Source organism: Capsicum annuum, chromosome 12, assembly GCF_002878395.1.
Source record: "Capsicum annuum cultivar UCD-10X-F1 chromosome 12, UCD10Xv1.1, whole genome shotgun sequence".
NCBI classification, from domain to species: domain Eukaryota; kingdom Viridiplantae; phylum Streptophyta; class Magnoliopsida; order Solanales; family Solanaceae; genus Capsicum; species Capsicum annuum.
In genome coordinates, this window is record NC_061122.1 from 91,305,431 (window position 1) to 91,326,085 (window position 20,655).

General features: G+C 38.3%; 1 pseudogene; it reads right to left on the reverse strand.

The window, feature by feature from the left end:
- LOC107849055 overlaps positions 1-11,595 on the reverse strand; it is a 68,382-nt pseudogene extending 56,787 nt beyond the window's left edge.
- Between the last annotated feature and the right edge of the window lie 9,060 nt (positions 11,596-20,655).

Consider the following 20,655-nt stretch of genomic DNA (forward strand, 5'->3'; position numbering starts at 1 on the left):
ATTTAAAATCATCAATTAAACCACATAGGTACAATTATAAATACATGCTTTTGATAAAATAAGACTTAGGAAAGAGTAATATGTCTGAAAGTATAGAGAATTACAGAGAGAAATGAACACCTTGAGCCCTTAGATGACCAATTTTGAGAAACCTACTTTGTTCTTTAAATAGGGAATTTGAGAGAGTAAAGAAAGTGTTTATGATTGATAAGGGTTGAAAATAATTCCCCAAAGGTGTTTTATGGATGTGAGGTCTAAGTTGGGAAAGAGGGAAATATCCAAAGTGCCTTTCAGTAAAAGCTAAAAAATTGTCACCAGTGACTACAGGTCACACTATATGACTCGTGAAGTGACCCTATGACCCATAGGGTACTAGTCATAATCAAGCCAAAAGTTTTTGGGTAATTACTGATCACCCTATGATTGGTACCTTACAACTTGTATTGAGTCATTATGACTCGTTGAGTCTAGTTGTGATTAAGGCAATAACTTAGGCAAACTATACTGGCCAGGCTATGGTTTAGGACTATACAACTTGTATAAAGTCTTTACAACTCATGAACTATAGTTGTAGCCACAACAGAAACATTACGCTAGCACACTGCTCTAGCTATGTTTGGGTTCTTTAAGACTCGTATAAAGACCTTACAACTCGTATAGAGAGTCATTGGTTGAGTAGTGAGCTCAAAGATTAGGGATTATTCAAGGACTGAAAATCCAGGGTGTTACAAATAATAAGCCTCCTCCAAAATTAGTCTAATCCAATCACCCACTCTCAACATATAGATTAGGACTCCAATCCTCAAAATACCTTATGAATAGTGTAAGGCTTTCTTTACCTCACCACTCAATACCTTATGCTAAATCACTCTCAACCAAACGTCATCAAATTGATGAGCCTGAATCTGCTCCATCAAGGAAGACCTAGCCTCCACAAATGCCAAAAAACACCTAAGTGTCAAAATATCAAGTATAACCATCTGTTTAGCCAAAGACTTAACCTGTAAGACCAAAGGCCTCTCATGGATAAAAGATGTGCCAAGCTACCCATACTAGTAGATTTCCAGATCAAGGCATCCACAACCATATTAGCCTTGCCCGGATGATTGAGAATAGTAAAGTCATAATCCTTAAGCAACTCAAACCAATGACGCTACCTCATACTAATATCTTTCTAGTTAAAGAAATAATGAAGGCTACAATGATCCGAGAATGTCTCATAATGGACTCTATACAAGTAGTGTCTCCACAAGTTTAAAGAAAAAACAATAACATACAACACTAATTCATAAGTAAGGTAACTACACTCATAGGGACTCAACTGACGAGAAGCATACAAAATTACCTTATCAACACAACACCTAACCCAACACTTAAAGTATTATAAAAGATAGTAAAACTGATGCCCTCCTTGGGCAAAGTCAAGATAGGAGTTGATGTTAACAAATCCTTGAGCTTTTAAAAGCTTACCTCACAAGCATTAGATCACTAAAAGAAAATCTTCTTTTGAGTCAACTTAGTCAAAAGAGCTGCAATAGATGAAAAACCCTCAACAAAGCACCAATAGTAACCTACCAAACCAACAAAACTCTTAATATCAGTAGGAGAAGTAGGAATAGACTAATTACGCTGCAATCTTGGTTGAATCAACTATAATACCATCCTTGGTCACCACATGACCCAAGAAGATACAAAATCCAACCAAAATCACACTTGGAGAATATAGCATACAACTTCTTATCCATCAATCTCTGGAGTACAATCTGTAAATGCTTTTTATGGTCAGCCTCCCTCTTGGAATAAACCAAAATATTTTTTATAAATACAATAACAAAGAAATTAAGATACAGTCAAAACACATAGTTCATAACTCCATGAATGTAGCTGGGCTATTGGTCAACCCAAAGGACATAAACAAGAACTTATAATGCTAAAACAAGGTCCAAAAATGGTCTTTGAAATATCCGAATATCTAATCCTCAATTGGTGATACCTAAATTTGAAATAAATCTACGAAAATACCAAGGCATCCTAAAGCTGATCGAACAAATAATCAATAAGAGGAAGAGTATACTTATTTAAAACACCTTGGGTTTTGGTCCTTGAAAGTTTCTTGAGATTTAAAATTATTATCCTTGTAACAAGTCACAATACGAGTCGTATGGTGTAGGTACAGGTGAGCTATCCTAACTTCTAAGGTTTTCAATGAACAGTGGTTAGGTTTTTGTTTTGGTTATAACTTGGTGGTATGGGTCATTTGGTTTTGTGATAAGTCGTTAGGTTGGTCTCTTATTTAATAAAAAATATAGTAACTTGAATTCGCTCTGAGTACGAGTGGCTCACTAAGAGCCGTGAGGATAGGTTATGAGTCATTGTGAGAAGTCGCATGTTGTCCAGTGTCAATCCCTTTGGATTCTATCTTGGGTACGACTGTACTATGTAATTCGTATAGTCTGGTCATGGGTGGGGGTCAGGGATTCATATGGTGTATTGTATGTGGGTGTCCAATTCACTGTCTTAGTGATGAATCCATGGTATGAGTCATATGTTGTGGTCATAAGTCAAGAGGTCAACTCATAACCACCTGCGGTAGTTTTATAGTTTTAAGTTGTGGGTATTCTAGACATTTCCCTCTTTTGGCTCCTTTGAATACCACGACATAAAGCACCTTTTGGGAATTTATTAACCTATTATTCACAATCAAACACTGTTAAAATCTCTCTCAATCTCTCTATTTAAGCAAGAGGCTAGGGTTTCTTCAAGATAATCAATTAGGGGCTTTCAAGAGTGATTCTCTGTATCTTTCTTGGTGTCTAAGGCATGTTACTCCCCCTATTGTTAGTTCAACAAAAATCATGTGTTTTAATGCTTGATTTTCATGGTATTGTTATGATTTTGACTTAATGGTTACGGGTTTAGGATGTTCATGGTTGAACAATGTTTCTAATAGTTTAATGATATTTCTTTCATGCTTTTAATATGATTTTTACATTGTGGAATGCATGGTAATGGTAAATAGATTTAGGGGTACTTTGGATTTCCCCAAATTACTTGGTTATGGTTTTGAAACATATGTGCCCTCAACTTATTTGTTAAAATGCCAATGAGAATGATTTTGTCACATAGTTTAACTATTTTTGAAATCTTTCCATTACATAAAAGGTAATGGAACTTAAATTGGATTGGTTGGTTTTAAATTGTTTGGAAAGTCCTTGGTGTCCATGGTCTTGGATTAATTGTAAACTTTGGATTCAACTTGGTTTAATGGCTTTGGTATGGCATAAAAGGATAGACTTGCAGGCTCTAATTTTGGTATGATGATGCCAATGGTTAATGCCTAATTAAAAATACTCATTGATAAATGGTTGCAATGTGTGATTGGTTTTAATATAGGCTTAAAGAGGGTTGTGCTATCAAATCATGGAAGGTGGAGGTCCCGAGGGGACCAAAATTGGAAACTCATGTTTGCTGATGTGAGGTTTGGTCATGGTGACCGTGTGTATGATATCACACTTATATTTTGGGGGATGTACTAGTCATCTTAGGTATTTCTCTAGTTCATGTGGCTAACACGCATTGGGGCCCTTTCAGTAGTAGGAGATAAGCCCATATAGCCTGTGGGTTGACATATAGAATGATAGAGCTACACAACCCAGGTTAAGATTTTAAATGCATGTCAAACCCAGTTCTTTTTCCTGGTAAGATATATATGTATATATGTGATTGCATATGGTTCTTTGACTTGGTTTTGAATAATGGAATTATTTTATCTTTATCACATAGTACAGGCTAGCGTTTACTTCACTAACTGATACGCTTAAATTACACCTCTCTTACAACAGAGTAAGCAATCACTATCAAATATAGAACACAATTGGATTGGGTGTCGAATCCCATAGGGAATACCGTGTTCACTAAGTATTGTGACTTTTATTAGACTGTTGATCTAAGGTTCCAAAATAAAGGGGGTTTTGAAATGTTAACAGCGTTCTTTCATATTTGTGTCACACAAAAGTCCAGCTGCTAAGAGTTAATGTAGATGTAATTTCAATGAGAATAAATTAACTAGGATTATGTTCACCAAGATGTTCAAACAACTAGGGTTGTGAGTTTGTGTTCGAATTCTAACTTATGTATTCAATTGCAAGAATTATTGAATTCTAAGAATTACCCTCATGTTTCTCAACCTAATGAGTGTTTCACCCTTTACTTCTCTCGAACTTAAAGGATTCATGCATTATTCAATAACACTCTCATGAGGGTTGATATTGTTAAGGCATCAGCTCGTTAACCCAAAAGGTAAACCTATGGAGTTCATGTGAATCACTTCCTTTCCCAACATCCACTTTCTCATCAGACAAGTAGAGTTTATGGGCTCACTTCTCAAGTTTGCAACCAAGAGATGTCATTATAATAAAGAAAGATTCATGAAATTTCTATAGATGTTAGGAATAAAACCAATTCACAACCCCAAAATAGTTCTTTACATCAAGGCTCCCATAACTCTAGTTTGGGAGTTTGGCTACTCATCTCCATATAAGAAATCAAAGATATAATGATGTTCATAAATGGCTTCAAGATGGCACTTACAAAATTCACAATATTGTTCTTTTCAATCTTCAATGGAAAATATCAAAACTAATAATCGGATCTTAATCTCTAAATTTAAATCTCAATGAAAAGTGTACACCGCTTTCAATAGTGGATAAAGTATGAAACTAATGATAAAAGATACGGACTAAACCCAAATACTTGGTATTTATATGATTCCAAAACTAGGGTTTTAAAATGCAAACTAAGATTTTTTGCTTCATAGTCGATGGGTCAAGCAACGATTCATTACAGGTCTGACGGTCCATTGCCTGCACCGTCGCTGGGTCTCTAGTGACTCCATTCTCTTCTTCTGGGTGATGGGTAGTGCGATAGCCCATCGTAAGGTCGACGGTCCATCGCCTAGATCATCAAAGAGATTTTAGTGATTATGCGTTCTATATCTTGGCGATGGTTCAGACCGACGGTCTATCACCTGGACCATCACAGGATGTATAAATTCTATGACTTCTACTTTTGGTCAATGATTTAGACTAACGGATCATCGCAAGGTTGATGATCCATCACCAAAGCCGTCACTGCTCATTTTACCTCTGTTTTGCTCAGATTCTCCAAGTTATCTGTCACACTTAGTTCTTATCCTGAAAGCACTAAGATACCATGTTAAATACAACAATGGCTGCTTGAAAACACACAATTATCCTAAGAAAAAGGCCTAAAATGTTCCACCAAAAGTCGGAACATCAATACCCTCAACTTAAGGCAATTGCTTGTCCTCAAGCAACTCAACACCAGGATATATATATGAACAACATTATGATGGGAATTTTACACTAAAACCAACACAATCATACAATCGTTCTACTACCCATTTAGTTATGCTATCTCAACACGCATGGATCTACTACTAGTATTAACTACTAATCAGCATATTCGCAGCTACAGATACAACACCCTAAAGAAATAAATAGAACAGATATAACTCAACATTTCCTCAAAGCCAAAGAAGTCCACCTCACATCACACAGTTAAATCGTGGATGAAACTAAGTTTCTCACTCTCAAAAAAGAAGTTACCAACACCGTGTACACCTATAAACTTGCCCTTGTCTTCTAATGTTCTCTTATGATTGACTCGCCAATATCAAATAGGACTTGCTAAGGGTTGTAATGAGGTTTTAGGCTCGAGGAGGGTTTCATTTGGATAAGTGAATTAAAGTACAATACTTCAATCTCTTTACCCTTTTTGGTAGCTACTTACCAGAATTTTTTTATAAGATGATAACACAGCATCAGCCACCCTCAACTTATGATGATGCAACAAGTTGAGGTGCACAATATCTAATTAGATTGCTAACTAGACCAGGGACGGATTCTACCCCTCAAATCAATTTCGACTCAACCTCTTAGGCTACCAACAATCCAGCAGTAGCCACCCTCAACTTAGGTGTTTTGCCTAAGTTAAAGTTCACAATGTCCATTATTGGACCAGGGCCAAAGCTAACTGCTTAACACCTTCTAGAGATTGAATCGAATTTATTTGGATAGAAAAATACTAACACAGCTCAACAGGGTTGACAAAGAAAACACAATATTTTTGGTGGGTCAATTATTTGGCTAAGTGAACTAACAACAAAAGGAGGCCTACTATCCTCTCTTATTGGGTCAAAACACATGACAACATCCAATGAACCAGGCAAGTTCTAATTGGTCTGTGCGCCTCTCTTATTACTTTTTTGTATCCCCCTGTTCTTCGCTGCTCACGGAATTTATACATATAGCTCGCCCTTCTTTATGGGGCCCTGCTTTGGTCTCTGGTTTGATGGTTGTACGTGCAAAAAATCCAGTACATTCCGTTTTGTTTCTCATCCCAGTCTTTCGCAACACTTCGTACCCTTTATGTTAGAACTACACAAATACTCACCCACATAGGCACTGAGTTAGTTTCTATCTTACTAATTCTTGGGATCCAGATCACATAGTTATGCTTTGCTTCATTACTAACTTCTAATGCCATTATTAGAGTCACACATGGTTGCACACCACTTTACCACTTGGTAAGAGGAATTAATTATACAACAACAACAACAACAAACCCAGTGTATTCCCACTTAGTGGGGTCTGGGGGGGGGTAAGATGTACGCAGTCCATACCTCTACCTCTGATGAAGTAGAAAGGCTGTTTCCGAAAGACCCCCGGCTCAAGTCACGAGATATCACACAACACATAGTACAGCACAGAAGCAGATGACATAACATAGATACGGCACCCATAAGGAATATAAAACAGAGTAAAGCAGGAATGCAGGAATATACAGCAAAGGAAAGCACACATATTCGTAATAAACATGGAACACGGAACACGGAACATTGAATACGGAATCATAACAGGAATACACCCCCACCAATTTATTCCCTACACTAGCGACCCGAACTGGCCCTAATCCTCTGCCGTAATTCGCATCTTCCATACCTTCCTATCTAGGGTCATGTCCTCGGTGAGCTGTAACTGTTCCATGTCCCGCCTAATCACCTCACCCCAGTACTTCTTCGGTCTACCCCTACCCCGTCTAAAACCATCCAACGCTAGCCTCTCACACCTACGGACCGGGGCATCCGTGCCCCTCCTCTTCACGTGTCCGAACCATCTCAATCGTGCTTCCCGCATCTTACACTCCACTGAAGTCACACCAACCTTCTCCCGGATAGTCTCATTCCGAACTCTATCCCCTCGGGTCAGTCCACACATCCAGCGCAACATCCGCATTTCTGCCACCTTCATTCTTTGGATGTGGGAGTTCTTAACTGGCCAACACTCCGCTCCATACAGCAAGGCCGGACGGACTACCACCCTATAGAATTTGCCTTTAAGCTTGGGCGGCACCTTCTTATCACACAGCACCCCCGATGCGAGTTTCCACTTCATCCATCCCGCCCCAATACGGTGCGAGACATCCTCGTCAATCTCACCGTTACTCTGGATCACGGACCCGAGGTACTTGAACTTATCCCTCTTCCCTACCTCCTGTGCTTCTAGCCTCACTACTACCTCATTCTCCCGCCTCAATTAGTTGTCATCCATATATATACAACAAGGTGCTAATAGAATTGGAACTTTTATTACATGCAACAACATTACCAACGGAACATGTCTTAAGGAAAGGAAATTTCAATCCTACAGTTAATCCTAGACAAGAAATAAAAAAGTAACAACTTAATAACAACCTAGATATGCCAATTTTCCTAGATAGAACATGGGAGTAAAAAAATATCAGCAACATAACCCCCCACGGTACAAGCACATCCCACCCCCAAAGAAAAATAATGCTTTGTCCTCAATGCATATAATTTAAGTACAAAGGAGTGGAAATACTTGCAATTCCTCTTATTCATTTAAGGCATCGGTGAAGTATAGTGAGGCTCCAGCATCCTCACCGGGTGAAATATTGGCCCCTATAGTGGTAGGGGATTTAACTTGATCCGACCTGACCCGCTAAAGTAGGGTTATGTGCGATGGTTTATGCGATGGTCCATTGCATAATTGATGATCCGTTGGGAGACCAGTCAATCCATTCGACAGAACTTTCCTTGGGGCACATTACTGACCGTTGAGTTAATGGTCCATTGACTATTCAATGGCCCATTGGTCAACCTGTCGTGATCCTTCTAGTAACCTGGTTTCTGGAATTTACTGTGATGGCTACCACAACGATCCGTCGAGTCTTCAATGATCCATCGGGTAAGCCATCGGTCATCCCCAAACTTTCTCAGCTTCTATTTTCCTGCACTGTCAGACCTGCACACCTACACAAACCCTCCATCTTGTACAAAACAACAAAATAAACACCAAAATAACTCAAACTAGTGCTTGAAAACAACACACTATTGGTTGCCTCCCACTAGCGCCTGATTTATTATCGCGGCACGAATTAGTTATCTTAATTACTCAGACTTTATCAAGATAGACAGTACCAATACTCTTTAGAAAGTATTTTGGACCGATATAATGTTTCAATCTTTACCCGTTGACTTTGAAGACACTTCCATCATCATTTTTAAGTTCAGCTACTGTAGATGAGTAGACATGATTAAATTTAAATCGGCCTGACCACTTGGACTTAAGTTTACCTGGGAACAGTATGAGTTTGGAGTTGAATAGAAACACCAAGTCACCTTTTTGAAATTCCCTCTTTTTAATTCTGTGATCATGGTATTTCATCATTTGTTCCTTGTACAGTTCATCTTTCTCATAAGCTCCAAGATGAAACTTATCCATCTCATTAAGCTTCCCCAGTCTCGTATTTGCTACCTCATTCTAGTTCAAATTAAGATGCTCTAGTGCTCACAATGCTTTATGCTCTAGATGAATCGGCAAATGGCATGCCTTTCCATAAACCAATTGGTATGGTGACATGCCAATGGGTGTCTTGAAAGTCATTCGATATGCCGGTAATGCATCATCCAGCTTCCTAGACCAATCCTTTCGGCTAGAATTTACAGTCTTAGAAAGGATAACTTTGATTTCCTAATTAGAGATCTCCACCTGCCCACTAGTCTGTAGGTGGTATGGAGTAGCCATCTTATGTTGTTTGACTCCATATTTTTCCAAGGTGGCTCTGAATATCTTGTTGCAAAAGTGTGATCCTCCATCACTTATGATGGAACGTGGTACCCCAAAGTAAGAGAAGATATTTCTCTTTAAAAATGCAACAACCCACTTTCCTTCATTATCTGCCAGAGCCACAGCCTCAACCCATTTTGACATATAGTCAACAACAACTAGTATGTAATTCATCCTAAATGAGCTCACGAAGGGCCCCATAAAGTCAATGCCCTGGACATTGAACAGTTCGACCTCTAATATCTGGTCACATCTCTTTACTAACTCGTAAGAATCCTTTAACAAAGTGGGCTAATAGTATCCATTTTGAAGCACTTTTCTGGCAGTACGATCACCAGCATGGTGACCTCCAACCGAGGAAGCGTGAATCGTTTCCAGTACACTCAACATCTCCACTTCTGTAATACACCATCTAACAAAACCATTCGCACTACAAAAAAGATACGGCTCATCTCAGAAATAATATTTCACATCATAGAGAAACTTTTTCCTTTGATGAAAGGAAAGATTCTTTGAAATTACTTCACTTACCACATAGTTTGCGAAGTCAGCATACCAAAGTAATTTTTCGAGCACTACAACCAATACTTTCTCATCCAAAAAACAATCATTAATTTCAAGCTCATTTATTACTGCCTGCTCACCTTCGAGTCTGGATAGGTGATCAGCCTCCTGATTCTCACATCCCTTGTGATCCTTGACCTCAAAGTCGAATTCTTAAAGTAGCAATACCCACCGGATCAACCTCGGTTTAGCATCCTTCTTTGTCATTAGGTACCTCAAGGCATTGTGGTCAATGTATACCACTACTTTGGTACCTAGTAAATATGCCCGAAACTTCTCAAAAGCACATACCACTGCTAGAAGTTCCTGCTCCATCACCATATAATTCTTCTGAGCCCCATTTAGGGCCTTGATAGCATAATATATCAGATGAAACAATTTCTTTTTCTTTTGTCTGACAACAGCTCCAAGTGCCACTCCACTAGCATCACACATAATCTCAAACAACTTCGTCCAGTCAGGAGCAACGATAATTGGAGCTTCCACGAGCTTCAACTTAAGGCATTCAAAGGCCTTGCTGCAGTCATCATCAAAATCAAATTTTGTTTCCTTCTCCAAGATTTTGGAAAGCGGGTTTGCAATCTTTGAGAAATCCTTTAAGAATCTGTGGTAAAACCCTGCATGACCAAGAAAACTGTGTACCCCTTTGACTGAGATAGGAGAGGGTAATTTCTTAATTACCTCAACCTTTGCCTTGTCTACCTCAATGCCTTTAGATTAAATTTGATGACTAAGCCCAATGACTTCCTCACTATGAAGTGGCATTTTTCCCAATTATGGACAAGGTTGAACTCTTTACAACGCTGTAATGCCCGATTCAGATTTAGTAATCACAGCTCAAAGAAATCACCGACAATCGAGAAATCGTCTATAAACACCTCTAGGGTGTCTTTAACCATATCAGAAAAGATTAACATCATGCACCACTGAAAAGTGGCGGGTGGATTATATAACCCAAAAGGCATTCTCTTAAAAACAAATGTACCATAGGGGCATGTGAATGTCGTTTTATCTTGATCTTCAAAAGCAATGAAAATCTGGTTGTAACAAGGATATCAATCTAAGAAACTATATCAACCCCTTCCAGCCAATCGGTTAAGCATCTGATCCATGAAGGGCTTTGGGAAGTGATCCTTCAATGTCCCCAAATTGAGTTTTTTGTAATCCATGCATACCCTCCACCTAGTAACAGGTCTGAGTAGAATTAACTCGCTCTTCTCATTAGCCACCACTATTATGCCCTCTTTCTTAGGCATGCACTAAACAGGAGTCACCCACTTACTTTCTGATATAGGATAAACCACTAATGCATCTAGCCACTTGATGATCTCCTTCTTCACCACCTCTTGCATAGGTGGTTTTAAGAGACACTGGTGCTCACTAGTCAGGACACAATTCTCCTCCAGCTGAATTTTATATGTACATACACCAAGAGGGATGCCGATGATGTCTGTAATCATCCAATCAATAGCCCTCTTACATCTCTTAAGAACATAGATGAGGGCTTTATCAACCGCTCACCCAGATCAGCCGTAATGATAATAGGTAGTGTATTCCCCCTGCCCAGAAACACATACCTCAATGACTGGATAACTTTTTTAGCTCTAGGATAGGTGGTTCTTCAATAGAAGACTTAGCAGGTAGATTTGGATGATTTTTTTAAGTCCAAATCCAACTTCTTGGGTGCATATGAGTAAGACCCCATACCCATCAAGGCATACACTGTCTCCTCATAATATTCTATACCATCCTGATCAAAATTCATCAACATGGCAGCTAATGTCTCAATAATAAATTTCTCTTCAATCGGTACTTCATGATCCTCCTCATAATAGATATACACAATAGAAAACACACCCATTTCCTTCTGCTGCTTTATTAATTAGCACACATCAAATTGCACTATTTCATCATTCACCCTAAATAAGATCTCATTAGTTTATAAATCAATCAACATACTTCTGGTTGTGAGGAAAGGTCAACCCTAGATTATGGCAACCTTGAAGTCCACCTCATAATCTAGAATGACAAAATTCGCAGGAAATATAAAACTAGCAATCTTCACCAGCACATAATACAAAATATTAACAGGTTATTTTATCGACCTATCCACCATCATATGTCGCATGTTACTGGGTGTGGGGTCACCCAAACCCAACTTTTTGTAAATAGCTAGCAGCATCAAATTGATGCTAGCATCCAATTCACATAGAGCTTTTGCAAAGTTAAGAGGTCCAATAGTCCATCAGATAGTAAATGCTCTCGAATTTGTCTTTTTATGCACCAGAGACCTTGTGGAAATAGCACCACAATAATAAAGATTTTCCATTGGCTCAAAACTAGCTGACCGCTTCTTCATGATGAGGTCTTTCATGAACTTTGTGTACCCAGGCATTTGCTTCAATGCCTCCACCAATGGCAGATTAATCATCAACTACTTAAGCATAGCCATGAATTTGCTGAACTTTATGTCATCATCCTTCTTCTTCAACCAATGGGAAATTGGAGGGGGTGGTTCTAGAAGAGTGGTAACCACCACTTTAGCCTCCTTTTTCTTATTCTTCTCTAACTCATCAACTTGCTGACTGTTGGATGGTGCGTCATCAATTTCCTCATCCAATTTCCCAGACTCCATTGGATCATAAATATCTGCTTCTTCAGTATCATCTACTACAATATTAACCACAAGCTTGCCCTCAGGAGTGCTTTCCAATACCTTACCACTTCTAGTAGAGATAGATATTTAAGAGCCATCATTTCATAAATTTTAAATGGTATCACTTGGTAATGTTCCAATCTTTCCTTGATTCAACATTGCCGAGAGTTATCTTATTTGTTGCTCCAACTGCTTGATAAAGGTAGAGTACGAGTTTACCAACTAACTTATAAAAGAAAAATTACTCTTTATGGCAGTCACCCCAGAGTTGGTATCTTTAACTCCCTTTAATAATTTCTTCATCATGTCCTCCATGGACATCTTGCCAGAGCTAGTTGCAACATTATCTCTGTTTTCGGGAGGTATATATAGCCCACTCCTATCATTCTTACCTTTCCATTTTCCTTAAAACCTATCCTTGTAACCAGTCTTGTCGTAGTAGTTTCGACCTTTATTTTCTTGGTTGTTACATTAGAAACCCCCTGGTTATTCAAATTGTTAGCCTCTTCTTTTGAATCAGAATCATCTCTACCTTTGGGTGTAATAGCTTTACTTTTTCCATCTTTGCAGATAATAAGTTCTTGGTTAACAAATCCATCTATGTCTTTAAGTGTGCCATGTCTTTATCGCGGTCTTCCTCTTTCTTATGTTGTTCTACATTCATGCCAATAGATATAGTAGGGCTTTCTACCATTGAATCCCTAGTATGCCAAGCTCTACTTTATTTGGTCATTCGATCAAGCATCTCCATGGTTTCTGAAAAGTGAGATCCATAAATGATCCCCCTGCAGCATTATCAACAATTGGCTTCGTAATAGATTTCAATGCTCGATAAAAAGTCTTCATAAGATAAATATCTATCATATTATGATTTGACCTCAGCGTCAACTACTTTTTAAACATCTCCTATGTTTTGTAAAGAGCTTTGGTTGGGAGCTGCCTAAAATTGCTGATCTCATCCCTCAACTGTACCTTCCTGGAAGGTGGAAAGAACCTTTCTAGGAAAGATTCTTTCAATTGCCTCCAGTTGGTTATAGAATTGGGCGTCATCTAATTAAGCCACAATGTTGCCTCCCCAGATAGAGATGCCAAAAATAAACACAGGCAGATAGCATTCTATCCCACTCTCCGGTTATCAAAGGACTTGTAAATAGTGATAAAGTTCCCGAAATACATATTGGGATCATCTCCTAGGAGTCCACCGAAGAACCCCTTCAGATAAAAGAGATGAATCATTGTACTAGTAATATTGAACTTTTCCCTTAGTTCTAAAGGTGGAGGAATAATAGCTCTAGTGGGACCATCTCAGTCTATTCCATCTTCACCATTATTAAGATCAAATTGAATAGCTTGGCAATCAAGTCTCTCCTAGAAATGATAGTTTTTGTTTATATTTCTATTCAGTGGTGCAACTACATTCTCTGCATGCCTTCAATTAACAGGATCTAACAAGTCATTATCCCCCAAATGATCATCACAAGGATTAGGATAGGATGTCTGCTGACCATCATTCTACTGATTTAGTTAAGCTCTAGCCAACGTAGCTAGTCTCTCAGCATCTTGGGGATCTGTCATTCTGCCAATTAGTTGCAGTTTTGAATGTATTGGTAAAATGGTGCACCCAATCTCCGTGTACTTTTCATACACAACAACTCTCCTACACAAAAGAAAAAAAAACATACAAAAGTAAAATTTGGGAAACTTTACAAAAGGTCAATTAACATACACAAACTTAGCTGACAATCGTAGTCCCTAACAATGGCGCCAAAATTTGATACACCCACATTACACCTCTTTTATGAGAGAGTAAGCAGTCACTATCAAATATAGAACCCAACTGGGTTGGGTTTTGAATCCCATAGGGAATATCGTGATCACTAAGTATTGTAACTGTTATTAGACTATTGATCTAAGGTTTCGAAACAAAGGGGTTTTTGAAATGTTAATAGTGTTCTTTTATATTTGTGTCACACAAAAGTCCAGCTACTAAGAGTTAATATAGATGTAATTTCAATGAGAATAAATTAACTAGTGTTATGCTCACCAAGATTTTCAAATAATTAGGGTGGTGAGTTTGTGTTTGAATTCTAACTTATGCATTCAATTGCAAGAATTATTGAATTCTAAGAATTATCCACATGTTTCTCAACCTAATGAGTGTTTCACCCTTTATTTCTGTCGAACTTAAAGGATTCATGCATTATTCAATGACACTCTCATGACGCTTGATCCTATTAAGGCATCAACTCGTTAACCCAAAGGGTAAACCTATGGAGTTCATGTGAATCCCTTTTTTCCCAACATCCACTTTCTCGTCAGACAAGTGGAGTTCATGGGATCACTTCTAAATTTTGCAACCTAGAGATGTCATTATAATGAAGAATTCATGCAATTTCGATAGATGTTAGGAATCGAACCAATTCACAACCCCAAAATGGTTCTCTACATCAAGACTCCCATAACCCTAGTTATGGGAGTTTAGATACTCATATTTATATAAGAAATCAAAGAAATAATGATGTCCATAAATGGCTTCAAGAGGTCACTTACAAAAGTCACAATATTTTTCTTCTCAATCTTCAATGGAAAGTATCAAAACTAATAATCAGATCTTAATCTCTAAATTCAAATCTCAATGAAATGTGTACACAACTCTCAATAGAGGAGAAAGTATGAAACTAATGATAAAAGATACGGACTAAACCATAATACTTGGTATTTATATGATTCCAGAACTGGGTTTTAAAATTCAAACTCAGATTTTTTTCTTTATGGTCGATGGGTCAAGCGATGATTCATCACATGTCTGATGGTCCATTGCCTGCGACAGGTATTGCGATGGTCCATTGCAAGGTCAATGGTCCATCACCTAGATCGTCACAGGGCTTTTAGTAATTATGCGTTCTGTATCTTGGACATGGTTTAGACTGATGGTTCATCGTAGAGATGACGGTCCGTCACCTGGACTATAGCAAGATGTCCAGATTTTATGACTTCTACTTTTTATCAATGGTTTAGACTGATGGATGGTCAAAAGGTCGATGGTCTGTTTCCTAAATCGTTGCTGCTCAGTTTACCTTTGTTTTGCTCAGATTGTCCAAGTTATCTTTCACACTTAATTCTTCTCCTGAAAGCACTAAAATACCATGTTAAATATAACAATGGTTGCTTGAAAATACACAATTATCATAAGATAAAGGCCTAAAACATTCTATAAAAATTCAGAACATCACTAACCATCTTCGGGTGTTGTATCCCCATGCGATGCAGGAACCGACCATACTACCATTCCTCCTACTCAGTGACTTAGATTTCTAGGAAAACTTTGAGTCAGACTAAAGTAGGGAGATTTCATACTTCGAAAGGCTCCATTTTATGCTATGGACTTCTTTTATTTTTTTATTTCTTTATTTTCTTGGCTATGGTAGGGAGCACGCCCTGATAAGAGGTTATTGATTCTAGTTAGAGTTTTTGTGGGAATACTATGGACATGGACGGTGTTGATATTGGTGTTAGCCTTGGTATTGGTATTGGCATTGGGGTTAACACTAGTTGGATAATTGGTTGAGGTTATTGGATTATGATTATGGAATTTATTAATGTCCTTAAACTATTATTATTTTATCTTATTTATGTTTGAAATTTATCTGACATAGGGTACAGGGCAATTATGGTTAGGGATTGGGGAGGGTGTATGGTCCTGGTTGGACTGTAGGTGGTCGACAAGACTAGACCTTTGTTTTGTTCAAGTTAAATTGGTATCAAAGCCCTAGGTTCATGGTTAATTAGGAGTCCATAAATTCATGTAGTGTAGAGTCTCTTTTATGGGTGTGTAGCACGTCACACTCATAAAGGAGAGGCTGTGAGAAATTTAGGAATATTTCTCTTTCTTGTATTCTATCTTCAAGATGTAGAGTCTAATGTACTAAATTCTTCTCTAATTCCTATTTGTTCACTTTTTAGATCATGCCTCCTCGATAATCTGCAGCTCACAGAATCTCTTTTATCCTACCTAAGGATAATATTGATATGACTCATTCTACTTATGGGGTCCAGACTCGATCTAGGGTTCCAGTTCATAATGACCCTTTTAGATTTGGAACACTTCCCTTTAGTCCTTTTTGAGCTCCTCAGGATGATGTGACGAATGCTGAGTTTCGTCAGTCTATTCATATGTAGGCTCAGTTGGTAGCTTCTCAGACTAAGCATTGTGCTTTTGTTACTTCATCTTTTGAGGCCATAAGGGTTGTCCAATTTATGAGGTTGAACCTTACGACCTTGACTAGTGTTAAGGTTTAGGAGGATCCTCATGTTTTTCTAGATGAGATAGAAAAGATCTTCCATGTCATACATGCCACTAATGTAGAGGGCGTGGTGTTTGCCATCTACCAGCTGAAGGATATGGCATACGAATGGTATGAGAAGTGGGATCAGTTAAGGTGTGACAATATTGATTCTGCTTTATGGGAGGATTTTTCTAATGCTTACCTAGATTAATTCTTTTCTCAAAAGTTGAAGGAACCTAATGCGGAAGAGTTTTTACTTAAAGCAAGGAAAAATATCAGTTTAGAAATACTCCTTGAAATTTCACTAGTTATCTCGGCATACTCCGAATTTAGGTTCGAGAATGAGGGATAGAATAAGAAAGTTTGCTTTTGGGTTATTTTGAGACTTAATTTTGGAGAATAAGGAGGCTTTTTTAAATAAGGACATGGATATCTCTAGGTTGGTTGTATATATTCAGTAGGTAGAGAAAGAAAAAAAAAGGTAGACTGAGATAGGGGAGAGATAGAGTAAGAAGTTTAGATTTTTTTTGAGCAGGGTGACAGCCAAAACAAAGCGGAAAAGATGGTGAAAAGTGGCCCAAGATGATGTTGGGCAATTCTGGGTCTTACTTGACAGCTAGTTCTCCCAAAACAAATCCATTGAGTAATAGCCATTTCCATGGTGGCGATAATATTAGGGAATAGGTTGTCCAATCTCAAGCTTATGGGGCCCAGTCAGCTTCATCGTATCCTTCCTATAAATTTTATGGTCAATTGTATTGGGGTTACTGTGAAGAAGGAAGGGAAAAGTGCTTCAGCTGTAGTCATCCAGGGCACATGATTAAGAACTGTCCAGTGTCCAAGGTTGCTTCGGGGGCAAACAAGGTTCTAGCTTTCTTATGACTGGTATGTTAAAAATCTTTTTTTGGGAAGTGTACTATTTACTTGATTTGGGGTCCACTCTCTCTTTTGTCACCCCATTTATGGCTATGCATTTTAGTTTTAATCCCGAGTTTATTTCAAACCCTTTTGTTGTTTCTACTCAGTAGGTGACTCTGTGGTGGCTAGAAGTGTCTATAGGTATTATGTGGTATCTTTAGGTGGTCGGGAAACTTTGGTGGATCTATTTGAATTAGACATGGTTGATTTTGATATGATGTTGTGGATGGATTAGTTGCACTCGTGCTGTGCTTCTCTAGACCATTAGACCTATAAGGTCATCTTTAAATTTCCTAATGATCTAGTTATTAAGTTGGAGGGTGGTTTCCTATCTCCTAAGGGAAAGTTCATATCATATCTTAGAGCCCGGAGATTAATCTCTAAGGGGTGTTTCTATCATCTGGTCTGGGTTAAATATTCTAACTCGGAGGGTCCTTCTTTATATTCTGTCCCGATGGTGAATGAATTTCTTGAGGTATTTCCTGATGACCTTCCTAGTGTTCCTCCTGATAAGGAGATTAAGTTTGGGACTGATCTTATTGTGGATACTCATCCTATTTCTATTCCCCTATATAGAATGGCTCCAGCTGAGTTAAAGGAGCTTAAAAAGAAAGTAAAGGATATTTTAAACAAGGGTTTCATCCATCCTAGTGTGTTCCCGTAAGGTGCACCGGTGTTATTAATGCATAAAAAGGATGGTTCCGAATAGATGTGTATTGATTACCAATAGTTGAATAAGGTGACGACAAAGAATAAGTACCCTCTTCCAATGATTGATGATTTGTTTGATCAGTTGCAGGGTGCTAAGTTTTTCTCCAAGATTGATATTTACTTTGGGTATCATCAGTTAAAAATTAAGGAGGTGGATATCCCTAAGACTGCCTTCCATACCTAGTATGGGCATTTTGAGGTTTGGGTTATGTCTTTTGGGTTGACCAATGCCCCGACGACATTTATGGATTTGATGAATAGAGTCTTTCATCACTTTTTAGACTAGTTCATCGTTATGTTCATAGATGATATCCTAGTGTACACTATGAGTGAGGTAGATCATGCTGATCACCTCCGTATTGTGTTGCAGACCCTGAAAGAGCAGCAGTTGTATGCCAAGTTTTTTAAATGTGAATTTTGGTTGAACGTTGTCACTTTTCTAGGTCATATCATTTCTAATAAAGGGATCATGGTGGATCCGCAGAAATTTGTCGTGGTTAAGAAGTGGCCTAGAACCATGACTCCCATCGATATTCAGAGCTTCTTGGATTTAGTTGGTTACTATAGGAGGTTTGTGGATTCTTTTTTGACTATAGATACCTCTTGACTAATTTAACGCAAAAGAAGGTAAAGTTCTTATGGTCTGATGCTTGTGAGATAGTTTCGAAAAGCTTAAGGATAAGCTAACTTCGACTTCAGTCTTGACCTTGACTGAAGGCATTGATGTGTTTGTGATTTATTGTGATGCATCCTATGTGGGGCTTGATTGTGTTCTGATGTAGTGTAGCAAGGTGATATCTTATGCCTCTAGACAGTTGAAGGTGCATGAGAAGAATTATCCGACTTATGACTTAGAATTGTTAGTTGTTGTGTTCGCATTGAAAATTTGACGTCACTATTTTTATGGGGCTCATATGGATATCTTTTTTTATCATAAGGGCCTGCATTATGTGTTCACCCAGAAATCGCTTAACCTCAGGCAAAGGATATAGCTTGATCTACTCAAGGATTATGGCATGAGTCTTCACTACCACCCAGGTAAAGTAACGTGGTTGTTAATGCTCTGAGCAGGTTATCCATGGGAAGTCTGGCTCATGTAGATAAGGAGAAGCGGGAGTTGGTAAAGGATATTCATCGTTTGGCTAACCTAGGAGTTCATCTTTTGGACTTTGAGGATGGTGGCATGTTTGTGAAAGAGGTGGTGCGATCGTCTTTTGGTACTAAAATAAAGGATAAGCAAATGTTAGATCCTGTCTTAATGAGACCCTTTCAGTAGTGAGAGCTAAACCTATATAGCCTGTTAGTGGACATATAGGATGGTAGAGCTACGCAACCCAGGTTAAGGTTTTAAATGCATCCCAAACTCGGTTCCGTTTCCTGGCATTATATATATATATATGTATATATGTGATTGCATATGGTTATTTGATTTGGTTTTGAATGATGGCATTATTTTATTGTTATCCCTGAGTACATGCTAGAATTCACTTTGCTAACCATCTTCAGGCGTTGTATCCCCATAAGATGCAGGCACCGACAATACTACCATTCCTCTTGCTTAATGACTTGGATTTCAGGCACAACTTTGAGTCAGACTGAAGTAGTGAGCTTCCATACTACGAAAGGCTCCATTTCATGCTATGGACTTCTATTAATTTTGTTATTTATTTGGTTTGGTTTTGGCTATGGTTGGGGGCATGTCCCGACCGGAAGTTATTGATTCTTGTTAGAGGATTTATGGAACTACTATGGGCATGAGCGGTATCGGTATTGGTGTCAGCCTTGGTATTGGTATTGACATTGGGGTTGACACCTATTGGATAATTGGTTGAGGTTGTTGGATTAAGATTAGACTTTATTTAATGTTTTTAATCTGTTATTGTTTTATCTTGTTATATGTTCGGAATTTATCAGACATAGAGTGTAGGGTGGTTATGGTTGGGGATTGGGGGTGGTCTCGTGTCCTAGTTGGACTTGAGATGCCCGACATAAGTAGGCCCTAGTTTGGGTCATTTCATTATTCTTGACCATCATCTTATTCAACTGTCGATAGTCAATACACAAACACATAGACCTATTCTTTTTTTTCACAAACAAGACAGGTGTACCCTAAGGTGATACACTATGTTATATAAATCCCTTATCCAACAACACCTATAACTGATTCTTCAATTCCTTCAACTCTTATGGGGTCATCTTATAAGGAGGAATAGGAATAGGCTTGATGTCTAGTTCAACATTAATAGGAAAGTCAATATCATGATCCAAAGGCATACAAGGCAAATTAATAGGGAACGCATCTATAAACTCACGGACAATACGAAAACAATCCGATAAGGTGGTGAAACAA